Consider the following 16740-nt stretch of genomic DNA (forward strand, 5'->3'; position numbering starts at 1 on the left):
GAATTGGAGTGTATTTATAGGGAAAATGAATGATTGAGTATTGAATCATAGCAAGATCGATTTGATTGCTGGCGTCGCTGTGAAGAGGTTTGAGTGCGGTCCCGGCTTTCTCGATATTATTACTATTTCTTTTTTAAATGATTAAATTAATGGTCGATTTTTGCATAAAATTCATAAACTTTATTAGTAGTAGTAAATTTTATACTCCATACATAATTATTAGGGTATAGTAAAGAAAGATATAGAGTGATAATGTAGAAAAGAGGAAGAGAGAATATGGAAAAAATAGAAAAGAAAAAGATTAAAAGAATAAGTAATAGTAATAAATTAGAAATAACTTTTTATTTTTAGTATAAGACTAATTTTAGTGGATGAGCGAAGATAAATAAAAATAAGACTTTATAAATGAATGGAGTACTTTTTGTATTGATCTCAAAATTTATCTACGAATTATAGAACTATTAACTTTTTATGATTTAGTCGTAAATCAAAATTACAACGTTGATATAAATTGATAACTTAACGCCAACTAAAACGACATCACATTATATGCATTGAAACAAAGTTGTATTGTACTAAACTAAATAATTTCATACGTTGAATTACTGTTTATATTAAGAAAGAATCAGATATACGAGAGAAAACGAGATAGTTTGACGCACGTAAATCCATAAGGTGATGTCAGTGCGAGAATCTTCATAAGGTGCGAAATTAGAAAAAATCTATAGTTTTAAAATTTGCATGTAGTTTTAAACCCGATATGCAAATCTAGAATTTGGCTAAATTTTTTAATTTGATAAAGTAATATCCTAAATTAGTTGCCTTTTTGTTAAGTTAAAAATCTCCAACAATTGGATTGTTTATCTTAACTTGAGGCTCACGGCTTTTTGCTGTCTTTATGACTAATTCTATTGTAGATAAGGAATTATTAAATTGGTAATAAATACAATTAATTTTGCGTAGCTTATTAATTGTTTTCTTTTTAAAGGAATTAATTGTCTTTCTTCTGTTTTATTCCTTGCGTATGCTGTACTCACATTGGTGTTAATACGTACGTATCAAGTTTTTTAGAGGGAATGTATCAAGGTATTCAAATTACCACGTTAATTAAATTTTTATAACAGTTTTTACTTTAAAATTTCAATATTAATAATGAGAGATTGCGCGTCTAAAGTCAAATTTTGTAATTAATTCATATTATGAGTATATTTGTTTATCGTCAATTATTATTGATGCATACACACACTACACGCTCAAGTTTGAATGTTTATCTTCTTAATATTAATGTGTGCGTTTATTAAAAAATAAAATAAAATCCCAATAAAATGTTAACATTAGGTATAGATAGCTCTTCAGTTTTCTTTCTATATTTATGTTGAATATTGTACTTCTTCATTTGTCAGCGTCTTTTGTCGAATTCTTTATTTTTTAAGACGAATTTTGGAGCAGTTAGATATTTTAAGCTTAGATATAATATTAATTAATTTTTTTTTCAATATAGATATATAGCTTGAAATGTTAAAATTTTAGTTTATTATCGACGACTTGTTCGTCCAATATAGAGTAATTAAAGATATTTGATTTTACTTGTCACCAATTAATTTCAAGTTGAAACCTCATAAAGTTTTAACTCGTATGAGATGAATATCGCAAATACTTATGAATATTAAGTAATAAATGTAATGCTATAACAAGTTATTAAATTCAATTTCTAACCTAGTCTAGTAGTATTATTTTGTTAAGTATAAGATCCATCGCCTTCACTATATACAATGAGGTTATGATTGGTTGATGAGGGGGTGTGTGGGGACCCTATGGAGTTGAAAAAATGTTAATTTTGTGGATATGCTTTCGATGAATCATGTTAATATTTAGCCTTTGTGGAGTAATTTTGATTAGGTTAGGAAGGTAGAGAATTAGAGTACGTGTTGCAATCAATTTATGACCAATTAATTAAGTTTGTAGGATTTTTTTACCTACTAAATAGGGTATGTGTCTCGTGCATGCACACGTGTGGTTGGGCACCTTGAAAGCTCCGTTTTAGTTCCGTTTGCGTCTACGGTTTACCGTTGAAATTAACTAAAGTCAAATTTACAAAACTCCTACTATTTCGTTAGTCCAATTTTGCAGTAGTTTCACAATTCTTGGGTTTGTGTGGATGTAGATATTATAGATGAACAATAAGTGCTACAAGTCTACAACATGTAGTACAAGAAATCATTGTTAGAATCGAGCTAATATGTGGCCTTTCGTAAGGCCAAGGCTTTTAGCTTTTTGGTTGACTGTAATCACCATATGTTATTAACGTAATTAAAAAATTAATATGACCATTTAATCCTTCTTTTCCAAATTAATATTTTAATTACTACTAATATATTTAAACACACAAATCTTGAAAAAAATTATTATCATTAATTCTTTTATTCAAAAATAAAAAAAGGGTAAGGAAAAAGAGAGAGAGAAGGAATCATTCCTTCGCCTCGCTTTTCTAGCGAATTATTTAATGATCATTATCTATAAATTAAATTTAATGTCACTGTTTTCCTGGATAATAACGTAGTTACGTAGAAAAGTCTTATACTATGCATTATAACGAATCCCCCAAGCAAACGACAAAATGTTTTACGTTTAGTTAATAGTTCCTTCTCTTTTGCTTCTTTTTTTCTTTTTCCAGAATTAATCATTACGTTGACATTAAAATCAGTGGCGGAGCCAGAGAGTTCATAATGGGGGTCCAAAATTAAACTTCAAAAAAAATTACATAAATTAAATTATAAGGTTCAAAATGTAAAAGTCAAATGCAATCACATCATAACATTTGTCTTCTATTCTTCATCTTCTGAAACCGCTGCATAATAGTTTCATTATATCAGGTCGTTCTCCTGGATCACTTGGAAGATTCTCTAAATCAACCTTACTTTTATCTTCATTCGATAATTTTTGAGGTTGAAGAAGTGAAGGCTCAACTGATGAAGAATCAACGGAAGAAAGTTTCTTGAAATAACGATCCATATACCTTCAAAAATAGTCAACACTGATTAAGTTCAAAATATTTGATATTTTCTGTATGCAAAACTATTAACACACACATCAAATAAAGAATTGGAGTTATAAAATTCCAACTACAGAACCACCGTAGTCCGTAGCCATTGAATTACATAAGCTATCTTCTTTCTCCCCCTTTGAATTATTATTGCAGCCAAACAAAAAAACAACCTATGTAGAAAAATTAATTGAATTATATTTGAGTTTTGAATATACCTAGTTCTAGTTTACCAGATTTCAGACTTGTAACGGCAGAATGAATACGCTAAATTCAGACTTGAATTGGAACGGCAGAATGAATACGCTAAATTAAGAGGCACGATTCATATATATTTTGCTGAAACCTATCTCTAATATTATATTTATTATAAATTATAATTATTGTGAAATTACTAAAATACCCCTAAGTTTTTTAAGAATTAGTGGGGGGACCATGGGCCCCCCGGCCCCACCCTCCCTCCGCCCCTGATTAAAATACTGTATATATGTGTTGATTCAAACTTCAATATGTGCTTGATTAAGCTAGAAGAAAATGGAAGTTTTAGGACGCAATTTAAAATTCTGATCAATTTTAACTAGAATATGGCAACCAAATATTCCATGCAGTTTTTTTATTACTACTATATTAATTTAATACATAAACTTAAAATGATATTACTAAATTAAACCATTTTCATAACAACTTAAATTTCCCAACTTAGCGATTTAACTTGTAGGGCATTTTAAATTACATTAAACTAACAAGAGTTTAATTAAGTGATAGTATATGAATTTGTGAGAACAACTATTCGAAACATTGTAAAGATAAGAATGAAAATATGGAAAACAAAATGCAGAATCTATGTTTTGTGATGGAGGAGTTCCAATTGAAGAATCTATGTTTTGCTTTTAGAGGAAAATGACAGCGCATAACCAGTCATTTCATGACATTTGTAATTTAATTAGCAAGTCATATTTCACCTTCAAATTAAATAAATATGCCTTATCAACAACTTTCTCATCTCCTTCAACTATGTCCGCTCAAATTAACACCAACACTACTTTCAATTCAATCCATCAATGGGGGATGTTACTTGTGTGGTTTTGTACTCTTGCAATGACATGACCTTCCTTTGGCATGGCCCCTCACATTCTAACAAACTAGGAGTAATCCATGATATTTTTTACATTTGGAATCTTGCATGCTATGGTTTCAAAATGAGCTCGTGGAGCGTACAAAATGAAAAAAAAATCATCATCGGCATCAAATATTGCTGATAGCTAATGACAAACGAAGAATGAAGATGGAACAAACTTTAACGTTGGGGTAGAATTGTCACACCTTGATGTCGGCAACAACTCCAAAGGACAATCTGTCAGTATGCATATATTCACCCCACAATCATGTGATATTTTGGGTGTTGAAAATTTAGCCTTAGAATTAAAATGTGAATTTATTAAAAAATTAATTTTTTTTTGTTTATGCGCATCTCTTAAGTTGTGAAAGAAATTAATTAAGAAATATTTCTCAAGAAAGTATCAAAGTATTACTCGATTGAAATATTTCTCAAGAAAGTATCAAAGTGTTACTCAATTGAAATAGCTATAGCTATATATGTTACGTGAACATGGCAAACAGCTTATTCATGGCTTCACTAACAGATTAGCCACGACTTTAGAGGTCCCGAAAACTAGTGTAGGTAAATCATTCCCCTAAAAGCTAGTACTACTACTACTACTACTAATATTATTGGAGGAAAACAACATTTTAAAAAAGAAAATATAATTCACACATGTCTTTTTCGTTCTTTATCTCTTGTATCCCAAATTGACCGATTTTTCGTCTTTTATAATTTCTATGTTCTTTCAATTTAAATTAAATATTATGTTATTTTTAATAGTTGATATTAATGAATTATCATTTTTTCAGTGGAAAATGATAGTCTTTATAGGAAAATTAGTGTAGAGGACCATTGACACAATATTTTCGTGTAAAATAAACAGAAAGTATTAATTATGATTGAAAATGCCATTTCTTTTCTTTATTTTCAAAGAAAACGATGACCATACAAGATATTTAAAATGCCAGTAAATGTTTTTCACACCTAAAAAAATCAAAATGAAAATATATAATTGATTAAGACTTCAATTTCATCTAACTAACAAATGATAGATTAACAATTTTCATTTTGTTCGAAGGTACATCGTACATGTATAATTTTTGAAGAGTAACTTACTATTATATCAATGGCTTATTAGGATTTGAAGTAGGATTTGAAACACAAACTAAATTATTGCACAACAGACTAACTGATTATAAAAAAAGAGTACTACCTCCGTCCCACTAAAGATGACACACTTTCTTTTTCGGTTTGTCCTAGTTAAGATGACACATTACTAAAAATAGAAACACATTTATCTCAACTTTATTCTCTCTCTCTTACTTTACTCTCTCAACCTAACACACAAAATAAATTTGCATTAAATCCCGTGCCTCCCAAGAAGGGGTCATCTTCCTTGGGACGGAGGGAGTACTACTAGTATTCAATTCTAATCCATTTGAATATCTTAAACCCAAATCTTATAAATTGTAATGGACTGAGCTGCTAAAAGCCCAATCGATATATAAAATCTAGCCTAGCCCAGATAAGCAAATGACATGTTTTTCTTATTTCAAAATGTAACTTACATGCAATAAAAGTACTAAAGATTTTGATCCAAGCTTTTAAATAAAAGTATTTACTCAAAGATTGTAATACTTCCTCTATCCCATAAATTTTATCACATTTTAATCAGACACGAATTTTTAAAAATATAATAGAAAGTGAGCTGAAAAAGTTAGCGAGGAGTGGGTCCTACTCATTGACGGACACACGTGTTACTAGGGAGGAGCTGAAGCCCTTCCCAAACTAATTTTTTTTATTATTTTAGTTGTATTACATTATAATTTTGTTAGTATTTTGTGTAAAATGATGTGCAAAAGCCCCTACCAAAACAACAAAATATAGGAAACTTATTATTTCATTCAAAAGTTAGAATATATAGCCCCCCTACTATAACAATTTTCTAAGTCCGCCACTGGTCCTACTTTTATATATTAGTTTAATACTCTAATAAAATGCGAGTGAGAATGAATTAATGGAATATGGGGTGCACAACTAAAAATGACAAAAAGTGAAATGTGACAAATTTTGTGGGACGTACGAAAATGTTAAAATGTGATAAAATTTAAGGGAGGGAGGAAGTATAAAATAGTACTAAAATTCAGGTCAATCTCGCAAAATTAAAAAAATGAATAATTATTTCTTAAATTCGACATTTTCTTCAATTGTCTCATACACTCCAATTTTTTGGGAGATTATATATGATGTGGCAAATAATAAATACTATATGCACAAAATGTTTGACTACTTAAATGATACTAGGATGCAGCAGACATAAAATGCTATGTGGGCAAAATGTCCAACTACTTAAACGATGTCGTTTATCACACTTAGTTTGTCCTAACGACGTCACTTGATATACATAGTTAGTCACGTCTTTAATATTTACACATGTATATGTCACGTCAATAAATTCAGACACGTAAGTATCGAAATTTTTTGCCATGAAACAACTAAAAAATGTCAAAATTAGTATCATAATCGGCCATTTTTTAAAATCAGGAGACTAGTAATTGTCGAAATTTGATATTACGAGGCACACTAAAAGTGAAGTTTAATGTTAATGAAAAAGTATCTAACCCCAACGCTTCAAGTTTAACTTGGAACAATCTCCTGCACATGATTTCTCGATTTATATAGTTTATAGTAAAAATGATCCCCGTTTTCATTTGACACAATTTGTACTATATTATTAAGGCTAAAGTGGAGAGTAAATAAGATTAATCAGAGTTGGTTACTGCAATGGGACTTCTTACTTGATGAATTCCATCACTCCAAACAAAGGAACCGAAACCATACACTTTCTCGACGGCGCCACCGCCAGCTGTAACCGTAATATTGAACATCTGCTTTTCTCCCACCGCGCTGAATCTCAGCACCGCCGGCGAGATCTCCACCGCATAACCCGGCGGTTCATTGATCGTCACCGTGTACGTCGACCTAGCGGGCCCCACATGTTGGGTTACAAACCCATCCCACATCGGATGAAGGGGAGAAGTTGGAAGGTGTATATAATTCCTGTCCAACCCCAATTAATTTGAGGCCTTTTGGGAGTGACCCAAAAACAAATCCGTGTGGGCTTGACCCAAAACGGACAATATCAAACTAATGTTGCAGTCGACGATCCTAACAAGTGGTACATCTGAAAGCCTTTACGGTAAAGATCTCTGGAAGCCTTTAAAAACCAAACCCGAAAAGATGGAACATGAGGAGTGGGAGCTGCTGGACAGAAAAGCGAAGAGCGCGATTAAGCTATCGTTGTCCAAGGATGTGGCTTATCACACGACTGCAGCAAAGTCGACAAAGGAGATGATAAAGATCTTGGAGGACATGTATCAGAAACCATCAACGGCAAACAAGGTACATCTGATTAGACGATTGTTTAATTTTAGAATGCAAGAGGAAAAGCTGGTGCAACAACATCTCAACGAGTTCAACATGATTACTTCGCAACTGAACTCGGTTAATATAAAATTCGATGATGAAATTCGTGCCCTGATTTTGCTATCGTCTCTGCCTGAGAGTTGGGCTGGCACAGTGACAGCAGTTACTGCTGCAGAGACAAAACTAACAGTTGACAGAGTAAGAGATCTGATGATTGGTGAGGAAGTTCGCCGGAGAGAATCAGGATCTTCTACTTCGGGATCAGCACTGAATACAGAACAGAGAGGCAGATCGAAGGGAAAGCAAAATCGTGGAAGATCAAATTCCAGAGGAAGGAGTCAATCCAAGAAGGATTTGGATAAAGTTAAATGCTGGAATTGTGATGAGTATGGGCATTTTAGAAATCAATGTGAGGCACCGAAGAAGTATAAGAATAAGGATCAGAAGGACAAGAAGACAGCAAACGCTACCATGTCTGATGACGATGGCGAGGCGTTGGTCTTGAGCGTCAGTAGTCCGATGGAATCGTGGGTATTGGATTCTGGGGCGTCGTTTCACTCCTGCAGCAATGTGGAGATAATGGAAGACTACGTTTCTGGCGATTTTGGGAAGGTACATCTGGCTGATGACGAGCCCTTAGATATCGTGGGAAAGGGAAACGTGAAGGTAGTGACGTCCAATGGATCCGTAATAAAACTGAATGGAGTCAGACACATTCCTGGATTGCAGAGAAGTTTGATTTCGATTGGGCAGCTTGATGCAGAAGGGTACACCGTGACGTTTGGCTGCAACAATTGGAAGATTACCAAGGGAGCTATGATAGTAGCTCGAGGTAAGAAGGAGGGTACGTTGTATACCACAACTAACTCCAAAGATTGCATTGATATTGCAAGTGAGGCAAATAATGCAGATTTGTGGCACTGTCGTCTTGGCCACATGAGCGAGAAAGGGATGAAGATAATGTTCTCAAGAGGAGGCAGAAAATTGAAGACACAGAAGTTGGAGATGGTCCACACTGATCTATGGGGACCAGCACCTGTGAAGTCCCTAGGAGGCTCTGAATATTATATGACTTTCATCGACGACTCTACTCGAAAGCTATGGGTTTATTTTCTGAAGAGTAAATCCGATGCGTTTGATGCTTTCAGGAAATGGAAAGCCCTTGTTGAAACTGAAACCGAGATGAAGGTGAAGTGTCTAAGATCCGATAATGGAGGAGAATATGAACTTGCAAAGTTCAAGGAATTCTGCGCCGAGAATGGAATCCGCATGGAGAAAACTGTGAAAGGAACTCCACAGCAGAATGGAATCGCAGAGCGCATGAACAGAACGTTGAATGAGCGAGCAAGATGCATGAGATTGAAAAGTGGATTGCCAAAGAGTTTTTGGGCAGATGCAGTCAACACAGCTGCATTCCTATTTAATAGAGGTCCATCAGTTCCCTTGGAGTTTCGGATACCCGAGGAGGTTTGGACAGGAAAAGAGGTAAATCTATCTTTCCTACGCATCTTTGGTTGTGTTGCTTATGCTCATGTTAGTTCCGTTGAGAGAAGTAAGTTGGATGCTAAATCTATTAAGTGTACGTTAATTGGTTATGGAGGCGATGAGTTCGGTTATAGACTCTGGGATGAGCAGAACCGTAAGGTTATTCGCAGTAGAGATGTCATCTTCAATGAACAGGTATTGTACAAGGATAGATTGGAGGCGTCAAGTCCCAGCAGTTCTGAGCCACAAGTGGTCGAGCTAGACATCTCAAACTCGAGTGGGAGCAAGGAGAGTCGGAATGCTGAAGAGGTGCTTGAAGAAGAACCAATGTTGCAAATAGCGGGCTATCAATTTTAGCGGAGTCCTCCCGAAAAAGCTATAGCGGCTATAGTGCAGCTATAGCGGCAGCTATTGCTAATAGCGTTTTACAAAAAAAGCAAAATTTTAGCCAAAACATGAGTAATTTCACACATTAGTTCACATACATTAGTTCAGAGCCATTAACTAATAAACTATGATAGCAGCCAATGCAAAATAAAAATTAAAAATAGTATAACAAGCCAACAATGCTCTGCTAGTTCACTCGTGTTGCCTTCAGTTCGTCTTCAGTTCTCTTCTCTCGTCCTCTTACTACAAATCATCATCACTCGAAGAATTAGAAGCAGATGGGGATGGTACAATGGTGTCGTTATCATCTTCATCTTCAGAGGAGGAAGTAGCAGATGCCTCTTCATCATCAAGAACAAGAAAGAATTTCTTTTTCTTCCTATTGTCTGGGAGTAGGGAACCAAAAGAAATAGGGTTACATGCACGTAGTGGGCTACTTTTCGGCCAATTTTTTAATCCGGCTTGACGTTTGGCCGGTTGCAACAAAAAAAGCATAGCGCAGCTATCGACACCGCTACGCTATCGTACATTAACGGCGCTATAGCTCGCTTTAGCAATTTTAGCGCCCGTATATCCAATACAGAGGATATCTTCGCGGTGGCTTGCTTCAGCAGCTATAGCGGCGCTATATCGGCGCTATAGCCCGCTATTTGCAACATTGAGAAGAACCAAGCACTCCACCACCGACTATTCCGCTGCCTAAATCGACTAGAGAGCGACGTGCACCTGATAGGTACTCGCCCTCTAATTTCTATTTGTTACTTACTGATGGTGGTGAGCCCGAGTGTTATGCAGAGGCAGGAGAAGGCCCTGATAAACGAAGGTGGAAAATTGCCATGGATGACGAGTTTGCCTCTCTTCTCCTAAATGGTACATGGGAGCTTGTGGAACTTCCTAAAGGGAAAAAGGCATTGCATTGCAAGTGGGTCTATCGAATCAAAGGTGAAGCTGATGGTAGCAAGCGCTACAAGGCTAGGTTGTTTGTCAAGGGATTAGAGCAACGATACGGTATTGATTATACAGATGTGTTCACTCCTGTTGTGAAACTAACTACTATTCGTTTAGTGTTGAGTATGGTAGTTGCAGAAAATCTATTGTTACATCAGATGGATGTAAAGACGGCATTCCTTCATGGTGATTTGGAGGATGATTTGTACATGACACAGCCTGAAGGATTCATAGTAAAAGGAATGGAAAACCTTGTATGCAAGTTGAAGAAGAGCTTGTATGGTTTAAAGCAAGCTCCAAAGCAGTGGTACAAGAAGTTTGATGGATTCATGATGGAGATTGGCTATAAAAGATGCTACGCTGGCCATTGTTGTTACTACAAGAGGTTTAACAAGAGCTATCTTATTCTGTTATTATATGTTGATGATATGTTGATCGCAGGAGGTGATCAAAAGGAGATGGATAAGTTGAAAAGGCAATTGTCTGAACGATTCTCCATGAAAGATCTTGGAGAAGCTAATCAAATTTTGGGCATGAGAATCGAGCGTGACAAGGCGGCAGGAAAATTGTATCTTTCGCAAGCTGCTTACATTGGTAAGGTTTTGGAAAGATTCAACATGGATAATTCGAAGCCAGTAAGTGTGCCTTTGGGCAGTCACTTTAAGTTGTCGAAGAAGGAGTCGTCGAGTACAAAAGAAGAACGTGCTGAAATGAAGAAAATTCCTTATGCTTCAGCAATTGGCAGTATTATGTATGCAATGGTGTGTACGAGGCCTGATATTGCACAAGCAGTGGGAGTAGTGAGCCGGTTCATGGGTGATCCGGGCAAGCAACATTGGGAAGCAGTTAAATGGATCCTTCGATACTTGAGAGGTACTACAGAAAGCGTCTTATGTTTCAATGGCAAGAATGTTGAGCTGGCAGGTTATGTGGATGCAGACTTGGCGTCCAATGATCTTGATGGGAGAAGAAGCACAACCGGGTATGTATTTACTTATGGTGGTACTGCTATTTCATGGACTTCTAAGTTGCAGAAGACTGTTGGTTTGTCTACTACGGAGGCTGAATATGTAGCTGCGACAGAGGCAAGCAAGGAGATGGTGTGGTTGCAGAGTTTCTTAGATGAACTTGGGAAGGAGAACAAGAGTAGCATACTCTACAGTGATAGTCAGAGTGCTATTTTCTTGGCGAAGAATCCAGCGTTTCATTCTAGGACAAAGCATGTGGAGTTGAAATATCATTACATCCGACACCTAGTGGAGATGAAAATCCTGCAACTTGTGAAGATACTTGGAAGTGAGAATCCTGCAGACATGTTTACTAAGGTGGTGACCTTAGAGAAATTGAAGCTATGCATAGCTTCAATTGGCCTTGGAACTTGAAGAGAAGGTTAGGCGATGCTAAGCGGATGAAGGGATGATATCACGAGGAAATGGTTGTTTAGGAGTTGTTAGTCTCCAAGTGGGAGATTGTTAATTATGGAGCCTAAAATATCTCCTACCATGTTTAGGATTTGTTTCCTTGAAGTATATTTTTACTTGTGATAGATTTATTCCTTAAAAGATATTTCCTTATGGAATATATTTCCTAGTTTGACTAGAATTAGAGCTCTCTAGTTACTTATAAATAGAGGTGCTCCCTCATTGTTAAATCATCCTGAAATTATATAGTGAAATCCCTGGCTTGGCATCGCCCCCAGACGTAGATACACATTGTATCGAACTGGGTAAACAACTTCTTGTGTTCATTCTCTTTCATATTCGTGATTGCCTGTGTTTATTTCCAACAAGTGCTATCAGAGCCCAGGTGGCTATGGGTCGTGCCTGGATGAGCCTCGGTTAAGGTCGGGCCTTGAAGGACTCAAAGTTAGAGTCGGGCCCAGGATGACCCAGTGGCCAGGGCTGGAACAACCCATGTTTGTGTCGACTGCGTTCCCGATGTAGTCTCGGTTTGAGGGGAGGTTTGTTGGGTTACAAACCCATCCCACATCGGATGAAGGGGGAAGTTGGAAGGTGTATATAATTCCTGTCCAACCCCAATTAGTTTGAGGCCTTTTGGGATTGACCCAAAAATAAATCCGTGCGGGCTTGACCCAAAGCGGACAATATCAAACTAATGTTGCAGTCGACGATCCTAACACCACATTCGTGACGACTCTCGCGACCTTCATCCGTCCGTCCTCCAAATCGTCGATCGCCAGCGACAGATAGTTGAAATGGCTCGCCGAAGGCACGTCGTCGTCGTCATCGGGGCAATGGAAGGACGGGTCGAGCCGATTGCCGCTGCTGGCGCAGACGAAGAGAAGATAGTCTCCGTAAGAGGCATCGTAGACGTGCCCCGAATCGGCGGCCAGGGAAGGCTGGATGTGTCCGGCTCCCGATTCGACGGGGTTCGAAGGATTCCCTTGCTCATTTGTTATTCTTCCGCCTTGGTTGTTGGTCGGCTTTGCTATGATAAATCGGACCAGTAAGTGAAACGATGAAGGTATTGATTATAGTCTAATTGGTTGGACTAGTCTAACCAATATATACTCCCTCTGTTTCATAGTAGATGTCACACTTAGAGATTGACACATGATTTTAGGAGGGGTTGTTTCGTGTGTTAAGCGGAAAGAGAAAATAATATATTTATATTAATGTGAGAGGGAAATTTTTTCAAAAATTGAAATGTGACATCTTTTGTGGGACAAACTAAACAGAAAAGTGCGACATCTACTGTGAGATGGGAGAGTACATTATAATTATTTATTTATTCATGCTATAACTTGCATGCTTGAATTCACTTGGGCCATTGAAAAAAATTCAATTGGGCTCATTAGTGACCAATACGATCTGATTTTTAAAACGCTGGTTTAACTAGAAAAATATTTAAAATTGCTGAGAAATTAATTTAGATACACGTCATACTAGTTGTGATGAGGGCAGATCTTATGGCGGCGCTACTCCAATTGGGGTGCACCGCCCTAAAAAGTGCGGCGGCAGCAGAAACATTGGGGCATGACATGGACGTCCCAGAAAGGAATTGGTATTTAACGACTCTTTTTTTTTTTTTTTTTTATTCTTATTTAACGACTCTTTTGTCAGCCGGGACTTTCAACGGAGATGCTGCCTCACTCCATGCTGCTAGTATATTGAGTCCCGGTGCAGTAACATCCGGTTGCAAAATTAAATTTTAATTGACCCATCAATATTGCTGAACTGAAACAGAAAAATGACTGACCTTAAGAATATTAGGCTCGACGCGACTGGGGCCTCTAGAGGTGAAGGGAGCCATGAACGGAGCTGGCTTTGTGCCGGATATAGTCTCGATCGGCGTTAATGTGACCGTTGCAGCTTTATCGGACCCGGTGTAGTTATAAACCGTTTGTATTTCGTTAGAAAGAATGGCTGTTGACGGAATCATATAAGACCTGCCTATAACTTCCATTCCTTCGTAGGGGTACCGAGCACAGCCGCGGCGCCGCCTGCTCGGGCCACCTCTAGGGTTTCGAAAGTGGCCCCATTCAGGCAGAACACGGCTTTTCCACTCACGAGATCCGGTGAAAGCGTGCCGCTCATGCATAACCTAGTTTTTAATGTAAAAGTAATGAAATAAAGTGAAAAATGTGTAGCCTAAATTTAACAATATTATGCGTGTATATATATTGATCGAACCCATTATTTACTCTTGTTGTGGAGCCTGGAATTTCCACATCTGCTGTATAAACGAGAGGATATGTCCCAGCCTCATCAAATGGAGTGATCGATTGTCCCTGCTTTCATTAATGAAATTTAAAAACCCCATCATTAGTTTCTTAGTATTCCAAAAGCACATGCAAAACTTCAATTAGTATTAATTCCTATTTAAGAGCACCTCCATCTGCGTGCTTAGGGATGAGGTTAAGCACGAGCGTACGTGCATGCTTGACAAGCCGTGCGACTAAATTACTATAAAATAATTAGACATTCACTCTCCATTATTCATACGCTTCAATTGCATGGAGCATTGTCTTATAAGGTCACATTTTGCAATTTTGGGGACTTAAAAGTTTTTTTTTTCATTTTAAATAAGTGGGTTCGACACTATTAAATCATTGCTCACATTCAATTATGAAACTGACATTTAGATATTAAATTCAAATTCTACTAACATAGTCTATCAACTTTCCTTTAGATTTCTTAAACCATGCGAGTTAAAGTTGGATTTTAAATCATATATATAATATAGGCGGAGGAGGGAACACCTAAACTCAATTAAAATTCCCATTTCAAACATTTATGTGCTCGATCATGATTTTGAGATTTAATTAATTCATCTTAATGATTCACCTTAATAAAGGAGCTTAACATGGAATTTCAGCTATTAATCAGAATATAACCGTAAAAAATTGCTAATATACGAACCTCCAAAGCGACGCCGTTTCCAAGGATGACCGGCGATGAAAATACGTGGTCGATACTACTCGCACCAACGGTGAAGACCCACGGGGCAATGTTCGTCACGGTGGACAGATTCGGGCCGAAGTTCCTGGCGCTGCAAGCCACCACAATATTCCGTTTCGCAGCATACAGCGCTCCAATGGCAATCCCATCTCTCTCGTAAGGAACACTAGTACTCCTCCCCATCGAAACGCTGAGCACTTGAACGCCGTCGGCGATGGCGTCATCAATGGCGGCCAACAAGTCGTCGTCGAAGCACGCATTCGCTTCCGCCATGCTAGCCCCGGAAACCGGCCAGCACACTTTGTAGACGGCCAGGCGCACGAGCGGGGCGCCCCCGCTCGCCGTGCCGCTGCCAATGCCGCCGATCGCGGACGCGTTGGGGACCCTCCGGCCGCCAACAATTGAGGCAGCGTGGGTCCCGTGGCCGGCCATGTCCCTAGGCGATCTGAAGTCGAATTTTGGGTCGACCGGCCGTAGGCTGCGTCGTACCCTTTTAGGTAACAGCGGGCCCTTACTATTTTCCTAGTGCATGTATTACTAAATTAAAATTTCGAAATTTAAATGATAAATCATTATATTTTTATTTTTTTTGTTTTGGTTTATTACCTATTGCAATTGGAAGAATTAAATTGGTCACCACTTTGACAAGATCCTTTCCAATATGATTGAATAGGTCCCATATCTGTGTCACCGAAACTCTCTGACTCTGGCCATATTCCTAGAAAATTTAGGTTTCCAAATTAGGTTAGTGTCATTTTTCATGTACTAAAAAAAAGCTAAGGCATCCTTAATTTTGCTTGGATGCAAACAAACAAACTTTTCTGTCTTAAAAAAACAAACTTTCCAAATGTGTCCACAACACACTTTTCGTTTCGTCGTGTCCAAAATTTTGGTCAATTTTCCAACGCATGCAATTGCGTAATCAGTTTGATGTGCTTAGAGGATGGGCTTTTTTTGTAGAGTACAAATCAAGAAAAAACGAATACCGGTGTCGATTATGCCTACGATGACATTCTGGCAATATCCCGCTTTCTTCAGCAGCTCCTCTCCGTTAGCCATCGAAGCATCCCAGTTAGCCTCGAGCAAGCTAATGAAATCCCACGATCTGGTCGTGTGAAGCCTCGATGGCTGGCTACGGAACACTGAAATCACTCCATCCATCTCTGCCCAACATTATCAAAATTCAATTCATTCAAATATATATATCGATGCATGAAGCAACATATAGTCACCTGACAGTGCATCAGCCTGTTGAGAAGTGAGAAAAGCCGAAAAGCCATTAATCGCGTTCTTATAACTGTAAATAATGGAGGCTGCAGTACGTTTTCGATTTCTTCAGATGTCTTAAGCCCACTATGCTCTCCGAGGTACACAACGTATACCTGGATTTAACATATTACAACATTTAATCAAATAGAAGAAATCAACAATATGTGTATGTAAAAGTTGCAAGGAGGTAAAATCAACCTGGTGTTGAGCAGACAATGCCGAGATTCGGAAAAGAAGAGGAGAGATGTTGGTTGGTTATGCATTATGCCAGAAATTAGGTGTTGCTGTTTCAGTTTGTTTGATCAGCTTATAATTGGTGGCAACATATAACCTCTCCTTTTGTGTGAGAGTGGAATTTTAGCCTTGTTTTACTGAGTAATCAGTTATTGTAATGCAGTGCAAAAGCTACGTGCATAATTTCTTCTCAGAGAATCCCTTTCTTGTACGTTTAATTAGTTTTTTTTCTAGAGCAACAAACATGACGATGGCTCAAGGAATTAGCCATACATAATACGTACTCCCTTTGTCCATCATTTAAAGAACTGTTTTGCCCTTTTTGGCTATCCACGATTTGCCATTTAATTTATTTCACTTTTAGTATGCGAACTCCACATTCCACCAAATTTTTATACTCACGATCCAATGTAAAACTAATACTT

At 37.4% G+C, this 16740-nt stretch overlaps 1 pseudogene; it reads right to left on the bottom strand.

Annotated features, from left to right (window-relative positions):
* Window positions 1-6907: 6907 nt before the first annotated feature.
* Window positions 6908-16586, bottom strand: LOC121757413 (annotated as a pseudogene).
* Between the last annotated feature and the right edge of the window lie 154 nt (window positions 16587-16740).

This window comes from Salvia splendens, chromosome 12, assembly GCF_004379255.2.
Source record: "Salvia splendens isolate huo1 chromosome 12, SspV2, whole genome shotgun sequence".
NCBI classification, from domain to species: Eukaryota; Viridiplantae; Streptophyta; class Magnoliopsida; order Lamiales; family Lamiaceae; genus Salvia; species Salvia splendens.